Source organism: Equus caballus, chromosome X, assembly GCF_041296265.1.
Source record: "Equus caballus isolate H_3958 breed thoroughbred chromosome X, TB-T2T, whole genome shotgun sequence".
NCBI classification, from domain to species: Eukaryota; Metazoa; Chordata; class Mammalia; order Perissodactyla; family Equidae; genus Equus; species Equus caballus.
This window is the reverse complement of record NC_091715.1, coordinates 76,310,464-76,323,986: the sequence shown is the minus strand read 5'-3', so window position 1 is coordinate 76,323,986 and position 13,523 is coordinate 76,310,464. Positions and strand designations below refer to the sequence as shown.

General features: G+C 36.7%; 1 long non-coding RNA gene across 1 annotated transcript; it reads right to left on the bottom strand.

The window, feature by feature from the left end:
* Positions 1 to 304: 304 nt before the first annotated feature.
* LOC138921931 (uncharacterized) lies at positions 305 to 7,560 on the bottom strand. The gene is made up of 2 exons (XR_011434944.1): positions 7,355 to 7,560; positions 305 to 2,003 (listed from the first exon to the last, which is right to left on the bottom strand). It is a non-coding gene; the product is annotated as an uncharacterized lncRNA (long non-coding RNA).
* Positions 7,561 to 13,523: the final 5,963 nt, after the last annotated feature.

Here is a 13,523-nt window from a genome sequence, read left to right as displayed (position 1 = left end):
GTTGAATTTCAGGAAAGCCTTTGAAAGAAAAATAATTTTATTTTCTTCATACGTTTGGAAAGAAGGCATTTGATTACTAATATAAAATCATATAAATTTAATTAAAAAATTAAACTGAGGACTAAAAGCACAATGATAGCTATTGATTCAAACACACTTCTCAACCAGTTTCCTCAACTATGTTCAATAGATCAAAAATGTCCCAAGTTGGGAGCTTGGCCTACTTCTGCTAACAGTTTTATATTGTCCTTCATTATTTTTAGTTCTTGTGTTATTTTTTCTGACTTATTAACATAACACCAACATTCTTTACCAAGTAGGGCACAGGTTCTCACCTGCTGAGTAGTGAGGAGATTTAGGGCTCTGTGGTTTTTTTTTTTTTTTAGGACTGCTTCTGCAAGGCTATCTATTCAGATTTGTTAATATTTAAAATCTTGGACAAAACCATTGAAAGTGGCTCACACAACTATAGATATTTGTGAACTGCTTTTTTAAGGTTTACTACTCAAACCCAAGGAAAAAAAATCTTTGGCAAAAGCATGTTCAAAACCCTTTCTATCTACTCTGGGGTAGTCATCCATCCAAATTTATAACCTTCCCACTTTCAACGTGTCCTTTTAAGGTGATAGGAGAAAGATTCCAGATTAGGCATTATATAGCTTATAATAGTAGAGGGAAGAGTTTTTCTAATTTTGCCATTAGAGGTGAGGCCAACAATCTCACAATATCCCTTCCAATTAAGGTAAAGTGTAGAATATATGTTTCTCCCACATAAAAGAAATACCCAACGTCTTTTAAGGATAACGCATAGTTGAGTCTCCTTGTCCAGATTTTTCTCCCTGGAATGAAAGAGGGGATATAACGACCAGAAATATAATCATTTATACAGAACACTTGGTAATCTGATTTACTAGCATTCTGGGAATGGTTATATGAGCACCACAAATTTCTATAGATCTGATATAACAAATGAGCTGATCCAGTATGTTAGATTTTGATGCAAGTCTGGAATATCTCTAGGGAAAATGTAAGTTGAAGTTATTTTCCACCATTAACCATTTTTGGTCAATTTTCAATGAAGTACCATTAAGTGGGAGCACATCAGCTTCCCACTTTCCAGTGTTATGGTTTTCCTTGCCTCACCATAGAGAAACATTAATGGAGGAGACAGTATACTCTTCTGGATTCCAATGGGGAGTGAATTCATGTTCATCTGGGTCATGTAAAATAGCACAGTTACAAATATTTAATGAGAGATATCCTAGAGCTTTGCTATTCCTATCATTGTTTTTGAAATATAAATAAAGATTTTGAATATGAGTCCAGACCTGGGTTAGGAGTATCCCCTTATGAGTGGGTGTACCCGATGGAGAGCAATAATATTTGGTGCCAATCTTGTGGAAGGGGTGACACGCGTGGTTTCAAAGCTACCAAAGCAAAATCCTACATCTTTATGAGATAGGTTTTACCATCCTTCTAAAGATAGTTGCCAGGCCACCAATTCAGGTTCACCATGAGTATTATTTGCTGTGGCACAAACCCAACAACCAGTTTAGCAGGATCAGAGAGTGTTTGTAAGGTGGGTAGGAAATGATATGTTACAGCTAAATAAATGATCGTAGGAAAATAAGAATTGAAGGCCTGAATGGCACGATTTAACTAAACATAGAATGAGAAGAGAAAAAGGAAAAATTAAACAGGCCTTGTCTGAATATCTTGGGTAAACTGATCACTTCAGATGTTGTCTACTTCCCCTCCTAGAAATTTTCAGTTTCGGGTCACCAGTTAGTGTCCAGGTCCATTCAGGTTTTTGGGCTTTCTTTTTGACACATGAATCCAGGAATCTATTCCTTGAAATTTGGCTGCACAGGAGTTAGTTAACAGCACCTAGTAGAGATTTTTCCAGCAAGATTGAAGAGTCTTTTTGGAGATGTATTTTCCAATAGGCAAAATCTCCAGGCCGTAAGGTATGATGTTCAATGCTTTTATCTCCCAGGAGCACTCTGTGGAAAGAGTGTTTTATCAGAGCATGATTATTTTCTATGGACTTGATGAGGCTTTTGTGAAATTGAAGTACATCCCTCTTTATTAGTTGTGAGTCAAAAGAAGTCAGGGCAAAGTGCATTGGTCATCCTGTAATTATTTCAAAAGGCAAAAGTTTATGTATCTCAAAGGGAGCAGATCTAATGTTTAGAAGAACCAATGGTAATGCTTTGGGCCAGGATATTTGGAGGGTTTCGACTAACTTAGCTAATTAAGTCTTAATAATTCCACTTGTATGTCAGACCAGTCCTGAAGACTGAGGATGATAAACACAATAAAAGTGTTGCAGAACTGGCCAGACAGCACAGACGTGTAAAAGTATTTGACCAATAAAGTGGGTTCTCTGATCATTATGAAGTTGAAGGGTGGTTATCCAAGTGGGAATAATCTTTTCTAATAAGATTTTAGCTACAGAAGAGTCAGTCGCCTGTCTATATGGGAAAGTTCTGTCCAATATGAAAATATGAAAACCATTACTAGAACATACTTATATCCATGAGATGAGAACAATTGTATGAAATCCATTTGCCAAACCTTGAATGGTCCTTTGGGTAAATCTGTCCAAGGGTGGTACAGATAAGCTTCCTTGTGTTAAATTTAGGACAGATGGAAAAAACAAGCTAAGTTTGAAGCCTTTATAATGTTTCCCAACCAATATTGATTCATTATTGTTATCATTTTATCAGTTGACCAATGATTTAAGTTATATATGGTAGTTAATAATGAAAATTTTAGATTTTATGGCAGGCCTGGTTTGTTACTGCATCTGAAACAGAATTTCTTGTCTTCATAATACCAATAACCTTTAGATCTACAATTTTGTTTTTCCTTTCCAAGGGCCAATTGTTGTATTTCCCTGATTAGTTCTCTTAGGTTATCACCAGGGGAAGCAGTTTTTTGGACCGTGACAGAAGTTTGGAGTATGGATCCCATAAAAGCAACATCTTTTGTAGAGAAATCAGTAAGGTGGGTTCCTTAGCTCCAGAGTGTCAAACTTAGAATGCCCTGAGATCTTAATAATAGCCAGAACTGCTGGCAGGAGTATAACATCTAAGAATATTGGACATAAAGACCATTTAAAACTTTATCTCCACTGGAAGTAAGGAAACCCTGCTGTTTCCACAGCATTCCAAAACTATGGGCTACTCAAAAAGCATATCAACTATCAGTGTAGATGTTTTCAGTTTTATCTTTCACTAGAATATATGCTCAAGGAAGAGTGGGCTGAAGTGGCCAAAGATAAGGATGAAGCCTTAATGAATTCAAAAGGAGTTGATATTGGATATCCAGCACAATATTTACCATTTTCATACAATAGCCATCAGTAAACCATGAGAAATAAACATTTGTCGAGGGAGTTTCCTGTAGGTCATCATGAGGAGTTTATAGGTGATTCATCAAAGTCAAACAGTCGGGGGTTGTTGTCCATGGAAGAGGAAAAAGGGTAGCAGGGTTGAGATTATCACAATGAATGAGAGTAAAATCAGGGGTGATTAGCGAGAGAATTTCATAAGGGGTAAGATGGCTTGCTGAAAGGTATTAGGTATGGTGTGAGTTCAAGAGAGCTTAGACAGCATGAGGTACAAAGATGGTCAAAGAGGATCCCATGACTATTTCTTGAGTGACCTTTGCCAGAAGGGAAGTCTCAATGATAGCCATAATGTATAGGAAGTAATCTAGAGCCGTGAGATCTAATTGTTGGCTGTAGTAAGCTAAAGGCTGTTGGTAGCTCCCATGTTTTGGGGTAAGTATCCTGATGGCATTTCCCTCTTTTTCACATACAAAAAGGGTAGTTGATAGTTCAGATATCCAAGGACAGGTGGATTTATTAATCTTCCCTTCAAAGTTTTAAAGGCCAAATAATCTTGATTTCCCCAGATAATGGGGTCAGATTAAGCAGTTTTTAGTAAGATAAATAAGGTCTGGGTCATTAAGGAGAAGTTTGGAATCCAATTGTAACAATAACCAGGTAGCCCAAGAGGATCCTGTAATTGTCATTTGGTTTTAGGTTTTGAGAAGCTCAAGAAGCCATGAAACCTATCAGGACCTAGGTGTAATTCTGGTTCTGAGACTAAATATCCTACATATTGGACTTGAGTTTGAGAAAATTCTAATTTTTTCTTTGAGATCTCGTGTCCCTTTAGCAGCTAACTGTTTTAATAGGTGACTGCTGTCTTCTTGTGAGGAGACTTGGGTAGGTGGGCAGAGAAGTAAATCATGTACATATTGTAGTAAGGTGAAGCCTCCAGAAAATTTTATATCATCTAGGTCGTGTTTTAAAATTTGTGAGAAAAAAGAAGGACTTTCAGTAAAACCCTGGGACAATTACTATCCAGTTATATTGTTGTTCTTTCCAGGAAAAGATAAAAATATGTTGGCCAGCCTTATCAACTAAAATGCTAAAGAATGCCCTGCACAGATCAATCACAGTGAATGATTTGTTTTGGTAGGAATGGGTGTTAATAATGTATGGGGATTAGGAACAACAGGATGGAGGGGAATAACAATGCTATTTATTGCTTGAAGATCTTGGAAAAATCTCAATCCTTGACCATTAGATTTTCTTATGGGTAAAAAAAGGATATTACAAGGATTGGCACAAGGGGTAATAAGTCTCTGTGCTTTAAAGTCTTCTATGATATGTCGTAAGCCCTGTAAATCTTCTTTGTCTATATGCATTGATTAATTCTGGGCAGAGGTTTTGAGGGATCGATTTGAATCTTAATGGGGGAGGTACTATGAATTCTGCCTGTGTCCATGGGAGATTTTGCCCATAGAGTAGGAGACACTGAATCTAATAGTGAGGATGAATCTGAAGTTTGATCTTCCCTGGTTTGTAAAGTATATGTGAAAGAAAAAGATTTTAGATTTTCTTCAGGATTAGATTCAAGGGATTTAAATTCAGAAGATCTGAACTCAAGTTATCTTTCCCTTTCAAGACAAAGAAATAGCAGCATAATATTTTTCTTGTCTTAATAAGTGGACAGGAGCTCATTCACTGAGGAGAAATAGATGTTTATCTTAAAAGGTCCCAAGCAAAAGGGTATATGTTTAGAAATAGGGACACATTGAGATCTATTTCAACTCCTATGATTTAAATAAATGTATTGCTCCAAGGAAAGGACTGTTTAATTGCAGTAAGGTTGATCACCAATAGAATAGCTCTTGTGTCAATTAATATTGTAAGGGATTTGTCCCCTGTCTGGAGAGTAGTTCCTCCAGCTTATTTAATGGTAGAATGGGAAAAATTCTCTGTGTATCCTAAGAACCACATCATTGGGATGAGTTTGACTCTTGGCTCCTGGAAAGCTGTAATTCTCCAGACATTTTTTCATTTCTAGCAGTCCTTTTTCCAATAGCCAGGTTTTTTACAATGATGACAAAGTCCAGTAGAGTGAGTTTGCTTGGGAGATTTCATCTGTTGAAGTTGCAGATTTAAAATTTTAGTTGCTCTTCTTTTGGAATCATCCTCTAGGGTGCAAGCTAACCGATTAGCTAGATCAGCAAGATCAGGGGTGGACATTATTTCCTATTCTATGTGGGTTCTCTTGACTAATAGAGATAGATCTCTGTTTAAAACATTTATAAACATTAAATTAAAGACCACCCTGGTGGATTCAACATTTATAGGGAGACCAGAGTTTTAGAAAAAAAACAATTTGGAGTCTACTCTAGTAATCATGAACAGATTTGACAAGCTTTGGGGTGCAAGATTTGGCAAGCTTTGGGGTGCAAGCTTAAATTTAGTTTCAGACGTCTGGTTTAGGGAAGGCCCTTGGGGTGGTAAAATGGAGCCTTTTGTCTATGGCATGAGCTTGATCATATAAAAGAGCTGGTGGTTGACTTACTTGGAATTCTAAAGATTGTTTGTGGCTTTCTCAATTAGCAATTTTCATTCAATATTGGACTTGACCTTCTTCACCAAGCATGTGGGCTAACTGATAAAGATCAGAGAAGCCAGGTTGATAAGTTTTAATTACAATATTGAATTCTTCAGGGGCACAGCAGTTAAGAGTGCATGTTCTGCTTCAGTGGCCCAGGGTTCACTGGTTCGGATCCCACGTGCAGACATGGCACTGCTTAGCAAGTCATGCTGTGGTAGGCATCCCACACATAAAATAGAGGAAGATGAGCATGGATGTTAGCTCAGGGCCAGTCTTCCTCAGCAGAAAGAGGAAGATTGGCAGCAGATGTTAGCTCAGAGCTAATCTTCCTCAAAAAATTAAAATAAAATAAAAATGAATTCTTCAGCAAATCTATGAGGATCCTCAGTTACCTTCATAAAATCTTTTACTGTAGCTATAAGTTCAGGTTTGGTCAATGGGATGTATAAAATTAACGGTTTAGCAGAATCTCAGAAGTCCTAATTTTAAAAAGGAGAATTTTAACAAGTTCAATTGGTAAAGTTTCAGCTCTAGAAAAGATGTGTTCAGATTAAAAACAAGGTTAAAAGAGGGCAAAGGTGGACATAGAGAAGGTAGAGCATAGAGTTAGGGGAAACTTTGGTTAGTGCTGCTGAGGAAGAGGCTTCGATGCTTTTATATCTCCTTTCAGTTGCTTATTTGCTTCAGTCAATTTAGAAATGGTATTTTGTAAAGAAGCAATTTTAAAATACTAAATACATTGAGAAGCTCTAGGTCCCAATTCAAATAGTTATTCTACTCAGAATAGTTCTATTTAGTTCTATTGTCGTGGTCTTCTAATTTAATCTGGAGAAAATAAGTTTGGGGAGATCAAAAATTTCCCATAATGACCACTGAAGTTCTAAATTATCTTTAGTGGCAAATTCACATGAGGAGAGACCATAAATTTTGAACATAAAACCAGCTGGGGTCCCTGAAGGAGGGCCACCCTTAGAGCATTTACATGGCTGAGATTCCATATATCAGAGGTTTTCTAGAGAGCAAAAGAAAAAATCCTAAATAACCTGATGGTTGTCCTTTCAGGGTTTGGGAGTTGTGTTTTGTTTTACAGTGTGAATTTCACAGGACACCTTTTGTTCCTGGCAGACAGCCTTTGCCCTACTTATCTGACCCATGATCAGGTGTTCCTAGTTACACAAAAATCAGCTTTCAGTTGGCAGGTGGCCTAATGTCAAATTGCCCTGTCCACAACCAACTTATCCTCTCACAGGAGTCTTTTGTTACTGGAGACCAAAGTCTCTCACAAGGAGAGGGCAAGTATTCTAGTGATATTTATTTTCTCAACCTGTGCCCATTGATATTACTTTTAATTTTTGCTCTCAAGAATTCCAAAGGAATTTTACCAAAATTCTAGTGCTCTTCCTATAAGAAAACAAATGAGTACTCACCAAAAAGGATAATGTCTTTAAACAAATCCCAAACAAATTTGAAGAGCTCAACCAAAGTGAGGGATCTTGGAATCTGAGAGGAGACTTGCCAAACCAAAAGTAGATGGAGACTCACAGAAGCGATGAGTGCAAGCGTCTTAGGCAGGTACCTCCCTTGATTCTGAGGGTTGTTGTCCTTCAGGAGTTTCCCTCTTCAGATCCCACTTCTGACACCAAGGAATATCAACATAAATAAAAAGGTGAAGTGAGGCAAGTTTAAAATTGCCAAACAGATGAGTTTATTCAGGAATAGCAGTGGAATTGCAATTTGGGACACACAAACTTAGCAAGCAACAGGCAAATCCATTGTGATTTTTGGTGTAGGCTGTATTTATGGGCAGAGAATGTAAAGAGGGGAGAGTTTAGTTAGATTCTGTTAATATCAATAACAAACAGAGGCCAGCTTTGAAAATTCCCTGAGCAGACAAATAGTCTAGTCATAGAAACAAAGCTCAAGTCAGCTTATTTTGTGAGACCAACTTGACCTGTGTCATTTTTTTTTTTTTTTTTGAGGAAGATTAGCCCTGAGCCAACATCTGCTGCCAATCCTCCTCTTTTTGCTAAAGAAGACTGGCTCTGAGCTAACATTTGTGCCCATCTTCCTCTACTTTATTTGTGGGACGCCTGCCACAGCATGGCTTGACAAGTGGTGTGTAGGTCCCCATCCAGGATCAGAAACAGCGAATCCCGGGCTGCTGAAGCAGAATGTGCAAACTCAACCATTGTGCCACTGGGCTGGCCCTGACCTGGGTCATTTTTTGTTCATGTGTCTGGAAACCATAAGGAAAATTTTCCAACGTTGATGTGAGGCAACCCCTGACCAACTCTCTTATCATTTAAAAAAATTTCAATATTAGCAGTTTTTCTGTAAGTAAGGCATATTTGGGAAATTAGCCTTTCAGTCCCTATGTCTTGTTTTCCTGAGGACAAATGCATGAGATTTTCTATTTTATATCTTGCTATTCTATTTTAGATTAAAATTATTTCACAATAGAGAGCTCAGAAATAAATCCAAACATAGATGATCATCTAATATTTGACAAGGGAACCAAGAATATTCAATGGGAAAGGGATAATCCCTTTAATAAACAATACTGGAAAAACTGCATAACCAATGTAGAAAATATGAAATTAAACTCTTATTTTACACCACTCACAGAAATTAACTTGAAATATAAGACTTAAATCTAAGATCCAAAACTATAAAACTAGGAGAAAACATAGGAAAAAAACTCCTTGACGTTGCTTTTGGCAATGATATTTTTGTGTATGATACAAATAGCACAGCCAAGAAAAGCAAAAATAAACAGGTGGGACTACATCAAAAGAAAAAAGCTTCTGCACTGAAAAGAAACTATCAACAAATTGAAAAGTCAATCTACAAAATGGAAGAAAATATTTAAACAATTATCTAATGAGTCAATATTCAAAGTGTATAAGGAACTCATGCAATTCAATAGCAAAAAATAATCCCAAATAGTCTGATTAAAAAATGAGCAGAGCGGGGCTGGCCCGGTGGCACAGCGGTTAAGTTCGCACGTTCCGCTTCTCGGCGGCCCGGGGTTCGCTGCTTCGGATCCCGGGTGCGGACATGGCACTGCTTGGCAGCCATGCTGTGGTAGGCGTCCCACGTATAAGCTAGAGGAAGATGGGCACGGATGTTGGCTCAGAGCCAGGCTTCCTCGGCAAAAAGAGGAGGACTGGCAGTAGTTAGCTGAGGGCTAATCTTCCTCCAAAAAAAAAAAAAAAAAAAATGAGCAGAGGACCTGAATAGACATTTTTCCAGAGAAGACATGCAAATGGCCAACAGTTACATGAAGAGATGTTAAACACCACTAATCATGGAATTGCAAATCAAAACCACAATGAGATAACACCTCACAACTGTTAGGATGTCTATTATAGGATAAACAATGATAGCAAGTGTTAGCAAGGATATAGAGAAATTGAAAAGCTTTTGCATTTTTGGGGGGAATGTAAAATGGTGCAGCCACTATGGAAAATAGTATGGAGGTTACTCAAAAAATTAAAATTAGAACTACTATATGATCCAGCAATCCCACTTCTGGCGACATATCAGAAGGAAATGAAATCACTATCTCGAAGAGATATCTGTACCTCTATGTTTATTGCAACATTATTCACAACGGACAAGACATGGAAACAACCTAAGTATCCATCAATTGATGAATGGATAAAATATAAATATAAATATATATATATATGATGTATAATGTAATATTATTGATATATAATAAAAGAAGTAAATTCTGCCATTTGCAACAACATAGATGGATCTTGATGGCATTATACTAAGTGAAATAAGTCAGACAGAGAAAGATAAATTGTGCATTATATCACTTATATGAGCAATCTCAAAAAGAACTCATACAGAAGGTAGAATGATGGTTGCCAGGGACTAAGGGGTGGTGGAAATAGGGAGATGTTTGTCAAAGTGTATAAACTTCCAGCTATAAAATAAGTTCTGGTGATCTAATGTACAGTGTGTTGACTATAGTTTACATTTTTTGTATTATATGCTTGAAAGTTACTAATAAAGTAGATCTTAAATGCTATCAACACAAAAAGAAGGTAATTACATGTGGTTATGGAGATGGTAACTAACCTATTATAGTCATTATTTTGCAATATACACATGTATCAAATCATCATTTTGTACACCTTAAACTTACATATGCTATATAAATCAATTATATCTCAATAAAGCTGGGTAAAATAATTGTGTAAGAATAATATAATTCTTGATTTTAAAGCATATCTTATTCATAGAAAAGTTAAAGTTATGAATCTCCAGAGACATTTTGGGTATGTTTTCCTTAAGATTGACATTCTTTCAAACAAAATATAGTCTTGGGAAAAATCAAGTAGAAAGAGCTACTGTATCCACTGGAAAACCCACTAACTGTGTTATGGAATTTTTTCTAGAAGCTACTTGGTTGCTTCTGACCAAATTTGAGAAAGAACAACATGATAAGTTTAATTTTTGGAATTATTAATCTTAATGTATTTAGTCAGGATGGCACTTGTGAAAATGAAGATCCTGGAGGTGAATTAAAGTTTGGAAACTATTATTAACAATCAAGAATTGAGGTGAAAAAAAATATACATGTTTTCATTTTCTCAATTTTATTTAAATGTTTATCAATATATTACATAAAAGCTCATTTTGCTCATGCCTTTCTCTTACTAGATTGTGAGCCCTTAGGAGAGAAGTATTGTGTCTTTTCACCCTTGCAGTCAATATTACTTGAAAGAATGAGTATGTAATAACACTTTTTGCCTCTTCTATCCTTATTTTGAGTGAGAAAATTGCTAGAGGACTTATACACCTCTCTTCATGGAATGGAAAGAACAGCACAAGAAATCCGCAAAGGCTATTTCTCCAAGTTAGACAAATACAAATTCAAATTCATTTAGTCAGTATCTCAATATCCCAATTATGAAATACTTTATAGAGGCATAGGAGCAATTATTTTTGATAAGTATTAGAGGCAATCTGCATGAAATCAAAGGTCACATCTCAATTTATTCCCTCAAACCAAAACCCTTAAATAAATGCTCTACATTTATCTTATCTATTCAGTAAAGCAAAAGAAGTTTCTCCTTCAATATGCGATACATATCTGATTCATCACCAAAAATTTAATTTTTTCAATATTTGTTTATCTAGAGTCTAATTATGCTTCCACCTCAATAGAGATCACAAAGTAAGTCTACTATTATCACAAATTCTTTTTGCAAAGAAACTTTACAATGTTCATGTAATTGTGAGGCACTTTGATGAATTTAAATAGTAAGAATTAGCAACTTTTGACCAAATTTAAGTGTGTTTTTCCATAACCACTGTATATATTATCTCATAGTTTAACATGATCTGAAGCAGAACATAAAGTAAAATTTAAAGAGTTTTATTGATATCTGACAAAGAAATTTAAAAATTACTTTTTGAATGTCAATGCGCGATTTAATAGTTAGAAATCAGGCAGAATAATAATTTGAAATAGCAACTATTTCCCCCCATAATATGATCTTGTACACTTTGCTTCATCTTTCATCTATCCAGCTAGAATCTTATTTAATTGCCAAATAATGGGATAGCAGCATAACAGAACAAACGAACAATTTTTTGTCTTATTATTTTCAAAATCTTCAGTGGGAAAACTGAAAGAATTCAGAATTTTGAGACTTCCTGTGGATTAATAAGACCCTAACTGCCTGATTTCAAGCTACTTAAAGGTCCCGCTGAAAGAGAGAGAGAGCCAAATGAAAGGAAAAAAAAGCATAGACATTGAAAGTCCCTGAGAAAGGGGATTTATATGTCATGCCATGATACATGCCCTAGATAAACCCTGTTAGGGATGCTGGTGGTAGTATTGATAACACATTACTCTGATAAATTTAGGAAATCTAAAAACAGAGAAGACCAATTCTTCTATTTCTGGGTGAAGCCTCAGGGAGGTTTTAAACCCTCAGAGAAAAATTGTCTGTAGGTTATATCTAGGCAGAAAGGATTGTAAACAAGATTCATAGAGTTTGCCATTGCCCAACAGGGCAAACTAATAGCAGAATGTTACACACACACACACACACACACACACACACACACACACACACACACCTGTTGATTATGGGAAAGGCTAAAAGAGAACCAGACCCAAGGATGTATTGTTTCATGTAATCGCAGCCAACGATTCAATCCCAGAATTTAGATGCAAACCTTGGGAAATAAAAGAGACTGCAAATTGACTAAGATATCATTTCTACTGTTAAGAAGAGCTATTCAAAACGTTAAAAGTAAAGCCAAAAGATAAGTTTGTGCTCTTTCAATAACATACTTGACCAGTGCTACTCAAAGTGCAGGTCTATAATAAAATAAGGATCTTCACTAGAATGCAAACTTGCATATTGTTCCTTCACTGAGAGTCTTGCTAAAAAATAAAACGCCAGCCCAACTAAATAATGTGCTTAGTAGCATAATTAATTTACATACTGGCAAAAGCTTCTCATTCTCTTGCAGACAGTAACAAACAGTTCATGGATTCGCAGCTAATTCACATACCACACTTCATGCAGTGCTGTACTAGATCACTGTCTAACAACTTAGCCAAAGGACTTCTGTTAATTCTTAAGGCCTGCAACTTTGTTCGACTTACTCTGGCCTATTGAGTAAAGCCTAGATTGTAAAGTTAACTTATAGAAGATTGATATTTGGAAGTTACGTTTTGTGGTAGAAATGAAATTTATTTCTGTACAACCTTTTTTTTTTAAATCCGCAGTGCTTTGTTACGTCACCATCATGGTGGCATAAGTCATTCTTCTTTTCTCTCCCCCTTTTTAAACAATTAATTAGACATCCATAACTGGAAAAAACTACCTGTGCACCTTAAAATAAGGGACCTGGGAAGATTCTTTCCCATCTGTGCATCCAAAAATAAACAAACAAGACCTTGTTAAGGGCTGAAGATTCAAGAGAGTTGGTCAACCTGCCCTACCCTAACTCACTGGGATCAGAGGAAATAACCTGGCTACTGTAAACCTGGGCAGATACCCACAGGTGTGATAAAATTTGCAGAAGTCTAGCCTCACTGAAGGGAGATTCCAGCATGCCCTTAGAGCAAGGTATACGTGAATCTGGACACAGAGGAGAGGGACTCACTAGAGCTATCACCCCCCCCCAGGGAAACACTGTAAGGGGTTAAATTGTTTGGCGGCAGCAGCAGCAACCTCTCCCACAGAGAAGGTGGAAAGCAAAAGTGGTGAGTGACTGCGAGGTTAATCCAGTTGTGTGGATTGCTTCTAAATAAATTTGTTTCTCTCCAGAAGCACCCAGATTTCTGTAAAGGGACCTCCATGACTGGGGGAAAGGAGGGGAAAAGTAAGGAAGCAGATAAGAATATCAAACGGTATTAAAGGAATGTTGTTCCTGTTATCTACTTCAGGACTTCAGGAAGAAATCTGCCCATAAGCCTCTAGGAGTACCTCACATGAGGATGAGCATCTCCCCACCAGGCTTTTGGGTACCTCCAAAGCCCCAAGGGCTAAACCCACACATTCCCCTACTCTATTGCTGGCTCCTTGTGCATGCTCCTGAGTCCATCTGAAAAATTGA